General features: G+C 49.3%; 1 long non-coding RNA gene across 1 annotated transcript in view; it reads left to right on the forward strand.

Moving 5' to 3' along the window:
• Positions 1-10,878: 10,878 nt before the first annotated feature.
• LOC144738471 (uncharacterized) overlaps positions 10,879-14,001 on the forward strand; it is a 12,642-nt gene continuing 9,519 nt past the window's right edge. The window contains exon 1 of the long non-coding RNA XR_013589273.1: positions 10,879-11,256. This is a non-coding gene — a long non-coding RNA (uncharacterized LOC144738471). The remainder of the gene's footprint in view (positions 11,257-14,001) is intronic.

Genomic DNA, 14,001 nt, shown 5'->3' on the forward strand with positions numbered 1-14,001 from the left:
CACAGACACACTACACACACAGCTAAACACAGACACTCACTACACACATAGATAGACACAGCCTCACCACACACACAGATACACTACACAGACACACAGTCACACTACACACACACAGCTACACACAGACACTCACTACACACACAGATATAGACACAGCCTCACCACACACACACACACACAGATACACTACACACACACACAGACACACTACACACACAGCTACACACAGAGACTCACTACACACACAGATATAGACACAGCCTCACCACACACACAGACACACAGATACACTACACAGACACACAGACACACTACACACACACAGCTACACAGAGACTCACTACACACACAGCTACACACACAGAGACACAAATACACTACACAGACACACTACACACACACAGCTACACACAGAGACTCACTACACACACAGATATAGACACAGCCTCACCACACACACAGAGACACAGATACACTACACACACACACAGCTACACAGACTCACTACACACATAGATAGACACAGCCTCACCACACACACAGAGACACAGATACACTACACAGACACATAGACTCACTACACACACACAGCTACACACAGAGACTCACACACAGAGACACAGATACACTACACAGACACACAGACACACTACACACACACAGCTACACACAGAGATATAGACACAGCCTCACCACACACAGAGACACAGATACACTACACACACACAGCTACACACAGATATACACACAGCCTCACCACACACACAGAGACACTCACTACACAGAGACACAGATACACTACACAGACACACAGACTCACTACACACACACAGCTACACACAGAGGCTCACTACACAGAGACACAGATACACTACACAGACACACAGACTCACTACACACACAGACTCACTACACACATAGATATACACACAGCCTCACCACACACAGAGACACAGATACACTACACAGACACACAGACTCACTACACACACAGCTACACACATAGACTCACTACACACATAGATATACACACAGCCTCACCACACACAGAGACACAGATACACTACACAGACACACAGACTCACTACACACACAGCTACACACATAGACTCACTACACACATAGATATACACACAGCCTCACCACACACAGAGACACAGATACACTACACAGACACACAGACTCACTACACACACAGCTACACACATAGACTCACTACACACATAGATATACACACAGCCTCACCACACACACAGACACACAGATACACTACACAGACACACAGACTCACTACACACACACAGCTACACACAGAGACTCACTACACACATAGATATAAACACAGCCTCACCACACACACAGAGACACTCACTACACAGACACACAGACTCACTACACACACAGCTACACACAGAGACTCACTACACACACAGATATAGACACAGCCTCACCACACACACAGAGACACAGACACACTACACAGACACACTACACACACAGCTAAACACAGACACTCACTACACACATAGATAGACACAGCCTCACCACACACACAGAGACACAGATACACTACACAGACACACAGTCACACTACACACACACAGCTACACACAGACACTCACTACACACACAGATATAGACACAGCCTCACCACACACACACAGACACAGATACACTACACACACACACAGACACACTACACACACACAGCTACACACAGAGACTCACTACACACACAGATATAGACACAGCCTCACCACACACACAGAGACACAGACACACTACACAGACACACTACACACACAGCTAAACACAGACACTCACTACACACATAGATAGACACAGCCTCACCACACACACAGAGACACTCACTACACACACAGACACATACCCGTAGAGACCCATACTCATGGAGAACCACAGAGACCCATACTCACAGAGACCCACACTCATATAGAACCATAGATACCCACAGATACGGGGAGACAGACACGGGGAGAGAGACACAGACACGAGAGAGAGACACGGGATAGAGAGACATGGGGAGAGAGACACAGACACGGGGAGAGACACGGGGAGACAGGAAAACACGATGGGACACGTGGTTGGCTAGCGACACACTCCATTCAACTCTTCTCAACAGTACACACCAACCTATCAACACACTTTATATACACTTATACATCTATACACACACACACACTTGTACACCTATACACACACATCATACACACACGTGTCCACGTTATACAAACATCATACACACTTAATACACATACATTACACACACACGCTTGCACACATTACACACACACACTTGCACACATTATACACACACCTATACACTTATACTCATACATTTTACACAAGCGTACTCGTTACACACACAAAAATTATACACACACATTAAACACATTACACACACATACATTTTATACACACATTATACACATTATATACACACACACACACGTGTACACATCATACACACTTGTACACATTGCACACACATACATTATACACACATTGCACACACATACATTATACACACATTACACACACACACGTGTACACATTATACACATACATTATACACAGACGTTAGACACTTATATACATTACACATACATTACACACACACTACACACATCACACACACACATCACACACACACATTACACACACACTCACATTACACACACACTCACATTACACACACACACGTGTACACATTATACACATACATTATACACAGACGTTAGACACTTATATACATTACACATACATTACACACACACTACACACATCACACACACACATCACACACACACATTACACACACACTCACATTACACACACACACGTGTACACATTATACACATACATTATACACAGACGTTAGACACTTATATACATTACACATACATTACACACACACTACACACATCACACACACACATCACACACACACATTACACACACACTCACATTACACACACACACGTGTACACATTATACACATACATTATACACAGACGTTAGACACTTATATACATTACACATACATTACACACACACTACACACATCACACATTACACACACACTACACAACATCACACACACACATTACACACACACTTACATTACATACATTATACACACACACGTGTACACATTACACACATTAGACACAGACGTTAGACACTTATATACATTACACATACATTACACACACACTACACACATCACACACACACATTACACACACACTACACACACACACTTACATTACATACATTATACACACACACGTGTACACTTCACACACATTATATACATTACACACACATTATATACACACACTTGTACACTAATACACACACACTTACATTACATACATTACACACACACACGTGTACACTTCACACACATACATTATACACAGACGTTAGACACTTATATACATTACACATACATTACACACACACTACACACATCACACATTACACACACACACTACACAACATCACACACACACATTACACACACACTACACACACACTTACATTACATACATTACACACACACACGAGTACACATTACACACATACATTAGACACAGACGTTAGACACTTATATACATTACACATACATTACACACACACTACACACATCACACACACACATCACACACACACATTACACACACACTCACATTACACACACACACGTGTACACATTACACACATACATTAGACACAGACGTTAGACACTTATATACATTACACATACACTACACACACACTACACACACATACATTACACACACTAAACACATTACACACACACTTACATTACATACATTACACACACACACACACTTACATTACATACATTACACACACACGTGTACACTTCACACACATTATATACATACATTATACACATCACACACACACACATTATATACACACACTTGTACACTAATACACACACACTTACATTACACACATCGCACACTAAATCGCGATTAAAACACAAATTCCTAGCGACTCAATAAGGATCGGCCCGGCCGAAAGCCTGCGGCCTAAGCCAGGCGACCACGCTCGGCTCGCTCTCGATGGGACGACGCCGCTAAGGGGAGGGTCCACGCGGCCGCCACGATGGCGGGAAGGTGGACGGAGGTGGACAATGACTACGGATGGAGGTGAATGACGATGGTGGAGGTGGAGGCGTCGTGAGAGAGAGAGAAGGCGGAGGCGAGATGATCGGACGCCATTAACTCACCACGCCGCTGAGGAGAGAGAGAGAGGGGGAGGGAGGTGGGGCGGAAGTGACGTCAGACGGGGATTTATTTATTTATTTTTGACGGTTGGGGGGGTTTTTTTTTTCCTCATTTAAATCCGGCGATTATAATTAAGTTGAGTAAAGATGAGAAGTAGACGCGAAATTAGGTGATCGATTTAGTTTTGTTGTTAATTTGAAATAAATTTGAGGCGTTTGCGATGTGTTGGGAACTTCCGGTTACATGACGCGTTCGTCACACAACTCCGGATGTGACGTCACACGGGCAATTAGTTATTAATTTTACATCCGGGGATTTTTATGATAAAAAAATGGAATTTCGATTTAAAGCTTTCGTCAATGCAGGGATTCATCTTCTTGGTTCTTTCGGTAAAGTCACGTAGAAGGGAATTAAAAAAAAAACATAATAAAATATTTAAAAATATTATGTTTATTTTTTTAATTTTATTATTTCCCTTCTACGTGATGACTTTACCGAAAGAACCAAGAAAAAGGAGGAAGTAGACGCGAAATTAAGTCATCAATTTGTTTTGTTTTTTATTCGAAAGAAATTTGAGTCGTTTGCGACGTGTTAAAAAATATATATTAAAGGGGGTTAGTAACTTCCGGTTACATGACGCGTTCATCTCACACCTCCGGATGTGACGTCACGCGGCCAATTAATTATTAATTTAAAATCAAGCGATTTTTATAATAAAAAAATAGGAATTTCGATTTAAAGCTTTCGTGACTGCAGGGATTCATCTTCTTGGTTCTTTCGGTAAAGTCACGTAGAAGGGAAATAATAAAATAATAAAAATAAAACATAATAAAATATAATAAAGTATTGTTTTATTCCTATTATTTTATTATTTCCCTTCTACGTGACTTTACCGAAAGAACCAAGAAGATGAATCCCTGCAGTCACGAAAGTTTTAAATCAAAATTTAAATCATTTTCTTTTAATTTTCTATTGATTTCCTCGTGAAAAATACAAGATTTAAAATAGATAAAAGTGTATTATTGGTTCTTTCGAGTTATCATTTTTCTTTTATATTTTTTGGGTCTTTCGGTAAAGTCACGTAGATAGAAAATGAAATGGAAATGATTTAAATTAAATGAAAAAAATTCCTAACAACCCTCCTTTAAAAGTTTTTTTTAACAAATTGCAAACGACTAAAATTACTTTAAAATTAAAAACAATACGAAATCGATCACTTAATTTCGTGTCTCCTTTTTTTCTTATAAAAATCGCCGGATTTAAAAAATATAAAAAAAATATAAAAATTATTATCACGGCAATGCCCATATTATCACGGCTATGCCCATATTAGGAAATCAACGTGTTAACAATCTTACGCGTCTCGTCTCAGCCAATGACTGCACGCCGTCTTGTGGTAATTAACATAATAACAAGCCGATGCCCATATAAGGATTCCAACGAGTGATTGTGATTTTCCGCGGCACCTCTCAGCCAATCAGCGCACGCTGTCTGTTGATGATTAACATAATTTATACGACCCATGCCCATATTAGGAATAACATCGTCCGACGGTCACGTCTCAGCCAATCAGCGCACGCGGTCTGTGGCGGGAACGGGGGGGTAATTAACATAATTTATGCAGCCCATGCCCATATTAGGAATGAAACTCGTTAACATCGTCCGACGGGCACGTCTCAGCCAATCAGCGCACGCGGTCTGTGGCGGGAACGGGAGGCTAATTAACATAATTTATGCAGCCCATGCCCATATTAGGAAGAGAACTTCCGGGAGGCTGCGGCCTACTGAGGGCTCTGTCGCCGAGCTGAGGAGGTAAACACCGCGGATTTATTTATATTATTTTCTATTTACAACAAGAAAAACGTTCATTTCTGAGGGGTTATTCGAACGCAGGGCGATGCCGCCGTCAAAACGAGTACAATGTCGGCTATGGTCTAAAATAATTATAGGGGTATTAGACTCGCCACACACAGAGACCCATAGACTCTCATAGAGACCCATAGACTCACCACAGAGACACACAGAGACCCATAGACTCACCACAGAGATCCATAGACTCTCATAGAGACACAGAGACCCACAGAGACCCATAGACTCACACAGACTCACCACCACACAGAAACCCACAGACTCACCACACAGAGACCCATAGACTCACCACACAGAGACCCACAGATGCCCATAGACTCACCACACAGAGACCCACAGAGACCCACAGACTCACCACACAGAGACCCACAGAGACCCACAGACTCACCACACAGAGACCCACAGACTCACCACACAGAGACCCACAGACTCACCACACAGAGACCCACAGACTCACCACACAGAGACCCACAGACTCATCACACAGAGACCCACAGACTCACCACACAGAGACCCACAGACTCACCACACAGAGACCCACAGACTCACCACACAGAGACCCACAGACTCACCACAGAGACCCATAGAGACCCATAGACTCACCACACAGAGACCCACAGACTCACCACACAGAGACCCACAGACTCACCACAGAGACCCATAGAGACCCATAGACTCACCACACAGAGACCCACAGACTCACCACAGAGACCCACAGAGACCCATAGACTCACCACACAGAGACCCACAGACTCACCACACAGAGACCCACAGACTCACCACACAGAGACCCACAGACTCACCACACAGAGACCCACAGACTCACCACACAGAGACCCACAGACACACCACACAGAGACCCACAGACTCACCACACAGAGACCCACAGACTCACCACACAGAGACCCACAGACTCACCACACAGAGACCCACAGACTCACCACACAGAGACCCACAGACTCACCACACAGAGACCCACAGACACACCACACAGAGACCCACAGACTCACCACACAGAGACCCACAGACTCACCACACAGAGACCCACAGACTCACCACACAGAGACCCACAGACTCACCACACAAAGACCCACAGACTCACCACACAGACTCACCACACAGTGACCCACAGACTCACCACACAAAGACCCACAGACTCACCACACAGACTCACCACACAGTGACCCACAGACTCACCACACAGAGACCCACAGAGACCCACAGACTCACCACACAGAGACCCACAGACTCACCACACAGAGACCCACAGACTCACCACACAGACTCACCACGCAGAGACCCACAGAATCACCACACAGAGACCCACAGACTCAATCAGTTCTAATGAGTTTGTTTTTTCGAGATGATTTAAAGTTGCCTCCCTCCATAGCTGCCAAATATCGCAGCTGAATGTCAACGCTAACCAGTGTCTCTGTGTGTCTCTGTGTCTCTCTGTGTCTCTCTGTCTCTGTGTCTGTGTCTCTGTGTGTCTCTGTGTCTCTCTGTGTCTCTGTCTCTCTGTGTCTCTCTGTGTCTGTGTCTCTGTGTCTCTCTGTGTCTCTCTGTGTCTCTGTGTCTCTGTGTGTCCTTGTGTCTTTCTGTCTCTGTGTCTGTGTGTCTCTGTGTCTCTGTGTCTCTGTGTCTCTGTGTCTCTGCGTCTGTGTGTCTCTGTGTGTCTCTGTCTCTCTGTGTCTCTCTGTGTCTCTGTCTCTGTGTCTCTGTGTCTATCTGTCTCTGTGTCTCTCTGTGTCTCTGTGTCTCTGTGTCTCTCTGTGTCTCTGTGTGTCACTCTGTGTCTCTCTGTCTGTGTCTCTGTGTCTCTCTGTCTCTGTGTCTCTCTGTGTCTCTGTGTGTCACTCTGTGTCTCTGTGTCTCTCTGTCTGTGTCTCTGTGTCTCTGTGTCTCTGTGTCTCTCTGTGTCTCTCTGTGTCTGTGTGTCTCTGTGTCTCTCTGTGTCTGTGTGTCTGTGTTTCTCTTTGTCTCTCTGTCTTTGTGTCTCTGTGTCTCTCTGTGTCACTGTGTCTGTGTCTCTCTGTGTCTCTGTGTGTCTCTGTGTCGCTCTGTCTATGTCTCCGTGTCTCTGTGTCTCTGTGTTTCTGCGTCTGTGTGTCTCTGTGTGTCTCTGTCTCTCTGTGTCTCTCTGTGTCTCTGTCTCTGTGTCTCTGTGTCTCTCTGTCTCTGTGTCTCTCTGTGTCTCTGTGTCTCTGTGTCTCTCTGTGTCTCTGTGTGTCACTCTGTGTCTCTGTGTCTCTCTGTCTGTGTCTCTGTGTCTCTCTGTCTCTGTGTCTCTCTGTGTCTCTCTGTGTCTGTGTGTCTCTGTGTGTCTCTGTGTCTGTGTGTCTGTGTTTCTCTTTGTCTCTCTGTCTTTGTCTCTCTGTGTCTCTCTGTGTCTCTGTGTCTCTGTGTCTCTCTGTCTGTGTGTCTGTGTGTCTGTGTTTCTCTTTGTCTCTCTGTCTTTGTGTCTCTCTGTCTTTGTGTCTCTATGTGTCTCTATGTGTCTCTCTGTGTCCCTGTGTCTTTCTGTGTCTCTGTGTCTCTCTGTCTCTGTGTCTCTGTGTTTGTGTCTCTCTGTGTCTCTGTGTGTCTCTGTTTCTCTGTGTCTCTCTGGCTCTCTGTGTCTGTCTCTGTGTCTGTGTGTCTGTGTTTCTCTTTGTCTCTCTGTCTTTGTGTCTCTCTGTCTTTGTGTCTCTCTGTCTTTGTGTCTCTATGTGTCTCTCTGTGTCTCTCTGTCTCTCTGTGTCTCTGTGTCCCTGTGTCTTTCTGTGTCTCTGTGTCTCTCTGTCTCTGTGTCTCTGTGTTTGTGTCTCTCTGTGTCCCTGTGTCTCTCTGTGTCTCTGTGTCTCTCTGTCTCTGTGTCTCTGTGTTTGTGTCTCTCTGTGTCTCTGTGTCTCTGTGTGTCTGTGTGTCTCTGTTTCTCTGTGTCTCTCTGTCTCTCTGTGTCTGTGTCTCTGTGTCTGTGTGTCTGTGTTTCTCTTTGTCTCTCTGTCTTTGTGTCTCTCTGTCTTTGTGTCTCTCTGTCTTTGTGTCTCTATGTGTCTCTCTGTGTCTCTCTGTCTCTCTGTGTCTCTGTGTCCCTGTGTCTTTCTGTGTCTCTGTGTCTCTCTGTCTCTGTGTCTCTGTGTTTGTGTCTCTCTGTGTCTCTGTGTCTCTGTGTGTCTGTGTGTCTCTATGTGTCTCTCTGTGTCTCTCTGTCTCTCTGTGTCTCTGTGTCCCTGTGTCTCTCTGTGTCTCTGTGTCTCTCTGTCTCTGTGTCTGTGTGTCTGTGTTTCTCTGTGTCTCTCTGTCTTTGTGTCTCTCTGTGTCTCTGTGTCTCCCTGTGTCTCTGTGTCTCTCTGTGTCTATGTGTCTCTCTGTGTCTCTATGTGTCTCTCTGTGTCTCTCTGTGTCTCTATGTGTCTCTCTGTGTCTCTCTGTGTCTCTATGTGTCTCTGTGTCTCTCTGTGTCTCTATGTGTCTCTCTGTGTCTCTGTGTCTCTCTGTGTCTCTATGTGTCTCTCTGTGTCTCTGTGTCTTTCTGTGTGTGTCTCTCTCTGTGTCTCTGTGTCTGTGACAGGTAGAAGAGGACAGAGCGAGACAGAGACAGCGACTTCCATTCATCAACTTCCTCACCCACTCACCCACCCACTCACCCACCCACTCACTCACTCAATCACCCACTCACCCACTCACCCACCCACTCACCCACCCACTCACCCACCCACTCACCCACCCACTCACCCACTCACCCACTCACCCACCCACTCACTCACTCAATCACCCACTCACCCACTCACCCACCCACTCACCCACCCACTCACCCACCCACTCACCCACCCACTCACCCACCCACCCACTCACCCACTCACCCACCCACTCACTCACTCAATCACCCACCCACCCACTCACCCACCCACTCACCCACCCACCCACTCACCCACCCACTCACTCACTCAATCACCCACTCACCCACTCACCCACCCACTCACCCACCCACTCACCCACCCACCCACTCACTCACCCAATCCCTCACCCACTCACCCACTCACTCACTCACTCAGTCACTCAGTCAGTCACTCAGTCAGTCACTCGCTCAGTCACTCACTCAGTCACTCACTCAGTCACTCGCTCACTCACTCACTCAGTCACTCACTCAGTCACTCGCTCACTCAGTCACACACTCACTCACTCACCCACTCACTCACCCACCCACTCACCCACCCACCCACTCACCCACCCACCCACTCACCCACCCACCAACCCACCAACCCACCCACCCACTCACCCACCCACTCACTCACCCACCCACCCACTAACCCACCCACTCACCCACCCACCCACTCACCCACCCACCAACCCACCAACCCACCCACCCACCCACTCACCCACTCACCCACCCACTCACCCACCCACCCACCAACCCACTCACCCACTCACCCACTCACTCACCAACCCACCCACCCACCCACTCACTCACCCACCCACCCACTCACCCACTCACCCACTCACCCACTCACTCACCCACCCACTCACCCACCCACCCACTCACCCACTCACCCACCCACCCACTCACCCACCCACCCACCCACCCACCCACTCACCCACCCACCCACCCACTCACCCACTCACCCACCCACCCACCCACTCACCCACCCACCCACCCACCCACCCACTCACCCACCCACCCACCCACCCACCCACCCACCCACTCACCCACCCACCCACCCACCCACTCACCCACCCACCCACCCACTCACCCACCACCACCACCCTCCACACGTGACCATGCAGGGACGTTTCGCCACGGCGCTTGTCATGGCGTGTGTACTCTGCGTCATCAGCGCCGCCTGTCTCTGCGCCGCTTTGGCCACCGATTTCTGGCTTCTCCACGCCGGTGGACGTCACCGTGGCAACGCCGGTGACGGTGACGGTCACGGTGGTGACGACGGTGGTGACGGTGGCGGTGGCGGTGGCGGTGGCGGTGGTGATGCCGGTCGCGTTACGAACGGCCTACTCACTTCGGCAGCGTCGTCAGCAGGAGGAGGAGGAGGTGGTGGAGGTGGTGGAGGTGGAGGAGGAGGTGGAGACACGGTGATGATCGGAGGGGTGAATGGGACGAGAGGTAACGGTGGTGGTGACGGTGGTGGTGGTGGTGGGGGTAGGGGGGCTGGTGGTGGTGGTAGAGGTTGTGGTGATGGTGACGGTGGTGGTGGTGGGGGTAGGGGGGGTGGTCGTGGTGGTGGTGACGGTGGTTGTGGAGGTGGTGGTGGAGGTTGTGGAGGTGGTGGTGGTGGTGATGGTGATGCCGGTCGCGTTACGAACGGCCTACTCACTTCGGGAGGAGGTGGTGGTGACGGTGGTGACGGTGGTGACGGTGGTGACGGTGGTGACGGTGGTGGTGGTGGTGGGGGTAGGGGGGGTGGTGGTGATGGTGGTGGTGACGTTGGTGGTGACGTTGGTGGAGGTGGTGGAGGTGGTGGCGGTGGTGGTGACGGTGGTGGTGGTGGAGGAGGTGGGGGTGGTGGTGGTGACGGTGGTGGTGACGGTGGTGGTGGTGGGGGTAGGGGGGGGTGGTGATGATGGTGGTGACGGTGGTGACGGTGGTGACGGTGGTGACGGTGGTGGTGGTGGGGGTAGGGGGGGTGGTGGTGACGGTGGTGACGGTGGTGACGGTGGTAACGGTGGTGACGGTGGTGGTGGTGGGGGTAGGGGGGGTGGTGATGATGGTGGTGACGGTGGTGACGGTGGTGACGGTGGTGACGGTGGTGACGGTGGTGACGGTGGTGGTAGGGGGGGTGGTGGTGACGGTGGTGACGGTGGTGACGGTGGTAACGGTGGTGACGGTGGTGGTGACGGTGGTGACGGTGGTGGTGGAGGTGGTGGTGGTGGTGACGGTGGTGGTGACGTTGGTGGTGGAGGTGGTCGTGGTGGCGGTGGTGGTGACGGTGGTGGGGGTAGGGGGGGTGGTGGTGATGGTGGTGGTGACGTTGGTAGAGGTGGTGGTGGTTGTGGTGGTGGTGGTGGAGGAGGTGGTGGAGGAGGTGGGGGTGGTGGTGGTGGTGGTGGAGGTGGAGGAGGTGGTGGTGGTGATGGTGGTGGTGGTGGTGATGGTGGTGGTGGTGGTTGTGGTGGTGGTGGAGGTGGAGGAGGTGGCGGTGGAGAAGGGGGTGGTGGTGGTGGTGGTGGAGGTGGTAGAGGTGGTGGAGGTGGTTGCGGTGGTGGAGGTGGTAGAGGTGGTGGTGGAGGTGGTGGTGGTGGTGGTGGAGGTGGTGGTGGAGGTGGTGGTGGTGGTGGTGGTGGAGACATGGTGATGATCGGAGGGGTGAATGGGAGGTGAAGCAAGGATGGTGGTGATTGTGGTGAGCGTGTGTCTGTGTGTGTGTGTCTCTGTGTGTGTCTGTGTGTGTGTGTCTCTGTGTGTGTCTCTGTGTGTGTGTCTCTGTGTGTGTGTCTCTGTGTGTGTCTCTGTGTGTGTGTGTGACTCTCTGTGTGTGTGTCTCTGTGTGTGTGTCTCTGTGTGTGTGTCTCTGTGTGTGTGTCTGTGTGTGTGTCTCTGTGTGTGTGTGTGTCTCTGTGTGTGTGTGTGTCTCTGTGTGTGTGTGTGTCTCTGTGTGTGTCTCTGTGTGTGTGACTCTCTGTGTGTGTGTCTCTGTGTGTGTGTGTGACTCTCTGTGTGTGTGTCTCTGTGTGTGTGTCTCTGTGTGTGTGTCTCTGTGTGTCTCTGTGTCTGTGTGTGTGTCTATGACTCTGTGTGTGTCTCTGTGTGTGTGTCTGTGTGTGTGTGTCTCTGTGTGTGTGTGTGTCTGTGTGTGTGTGTGTCTCTGTGTGTGTCTCTGTGTGTGTCTCTGTGTGTGTGTCTCTGTGTCTCAAATATTGGAAGAGGTCACCCCCTGTGAGTGGCTGGCTGAGGTACCAGCTGTTGAGGAAGTACTGAGGGCGATCCGGAGTCTGAGACCAGGGAAGGCACCGGGCAGAGATGATCTCCCAAGCGAAATGCTGAGGGAGGGTGGCGTTTGTGCACAGACTGCCCTATATGACATCATAACAACAGTCTGGGCCACTGGACGGGTTCCGCAGGACTGGAAGGATGCCCTGGTGGTCCCCCTCTTTAAGAAGGGGGACCGTACTGACTGTAACAACTACAGGGGCCTCTCACTCCTCAGTGTGCCGGGTAAGGTCCTGGCAAGGATTATTCAACATCGCCTTGCCAGGCACGCTGAGGAGAGGCTTGCGGAGCCCCAATGCGGTTTCAGGAAAGGGAGGTCCTGCACAGATGCCATATTTTCTGTCCGTCTGCTACAGCAGAGGTGTAGGGAATTCCAAAAAGACCTACATCTCTGCTTTATTGACCTGGTCAAGGCCTATGATACCATCAGTAGGACTGGGCTCTGGGTTGTTCTTCGTGCTTTCGGAGTCCCTGACCCTCTGCTCACGATCATTAAGGACCTTCATGATGGTGAGCGGGCCCGGGTAAAACTACGTGGCCGGGAGTCGGAGCCTTTCCCTGTACACCTTGGGGTGCGACAGGGATGTCCTCTGGCTCCCACATTATTTAACATCTATTTCGACTGCGTAGTTCGTGAAGCCTTCAATAGCTGTACCGGGGGAATTACCATTTGGTACAGATATAATGGGAGGCTGATCGACGCCCGGGTGCGATCAAGGGATGGCTCCCTATTGGTCAACCACGTTATGTATGCCGATGTTTTGGTAATAGCTGCTCATTCAGAAGAGGAGTTGGAGACGCTGCTGCTGAGATTGGAGTGTGCCACTAAGAGGTGGGGCCTTACCATCAGCCCCACCAAAACTAAGCACCTGCCTGGGTATTTTGTACCATCGGACACTCCACCCCCACAACTCGCAATCG

This window comes from Lampetra planeri, unplaced genomic scaffold (assembly GCF_965212315.1).
Source record: "Lampetra planeri unplaced genomic scaffold, kcLamPlan1.2.h2 scaffold_1005, whole genome shotgun sequence".
Taxonomy (NCBI): domain Eukaryota; kingdom Metazoa; phylum Chordata; class Hyperoartia; order Petromyzontiformes; family Petromyzontidae; genus Lampetra; species Lampetra planeri.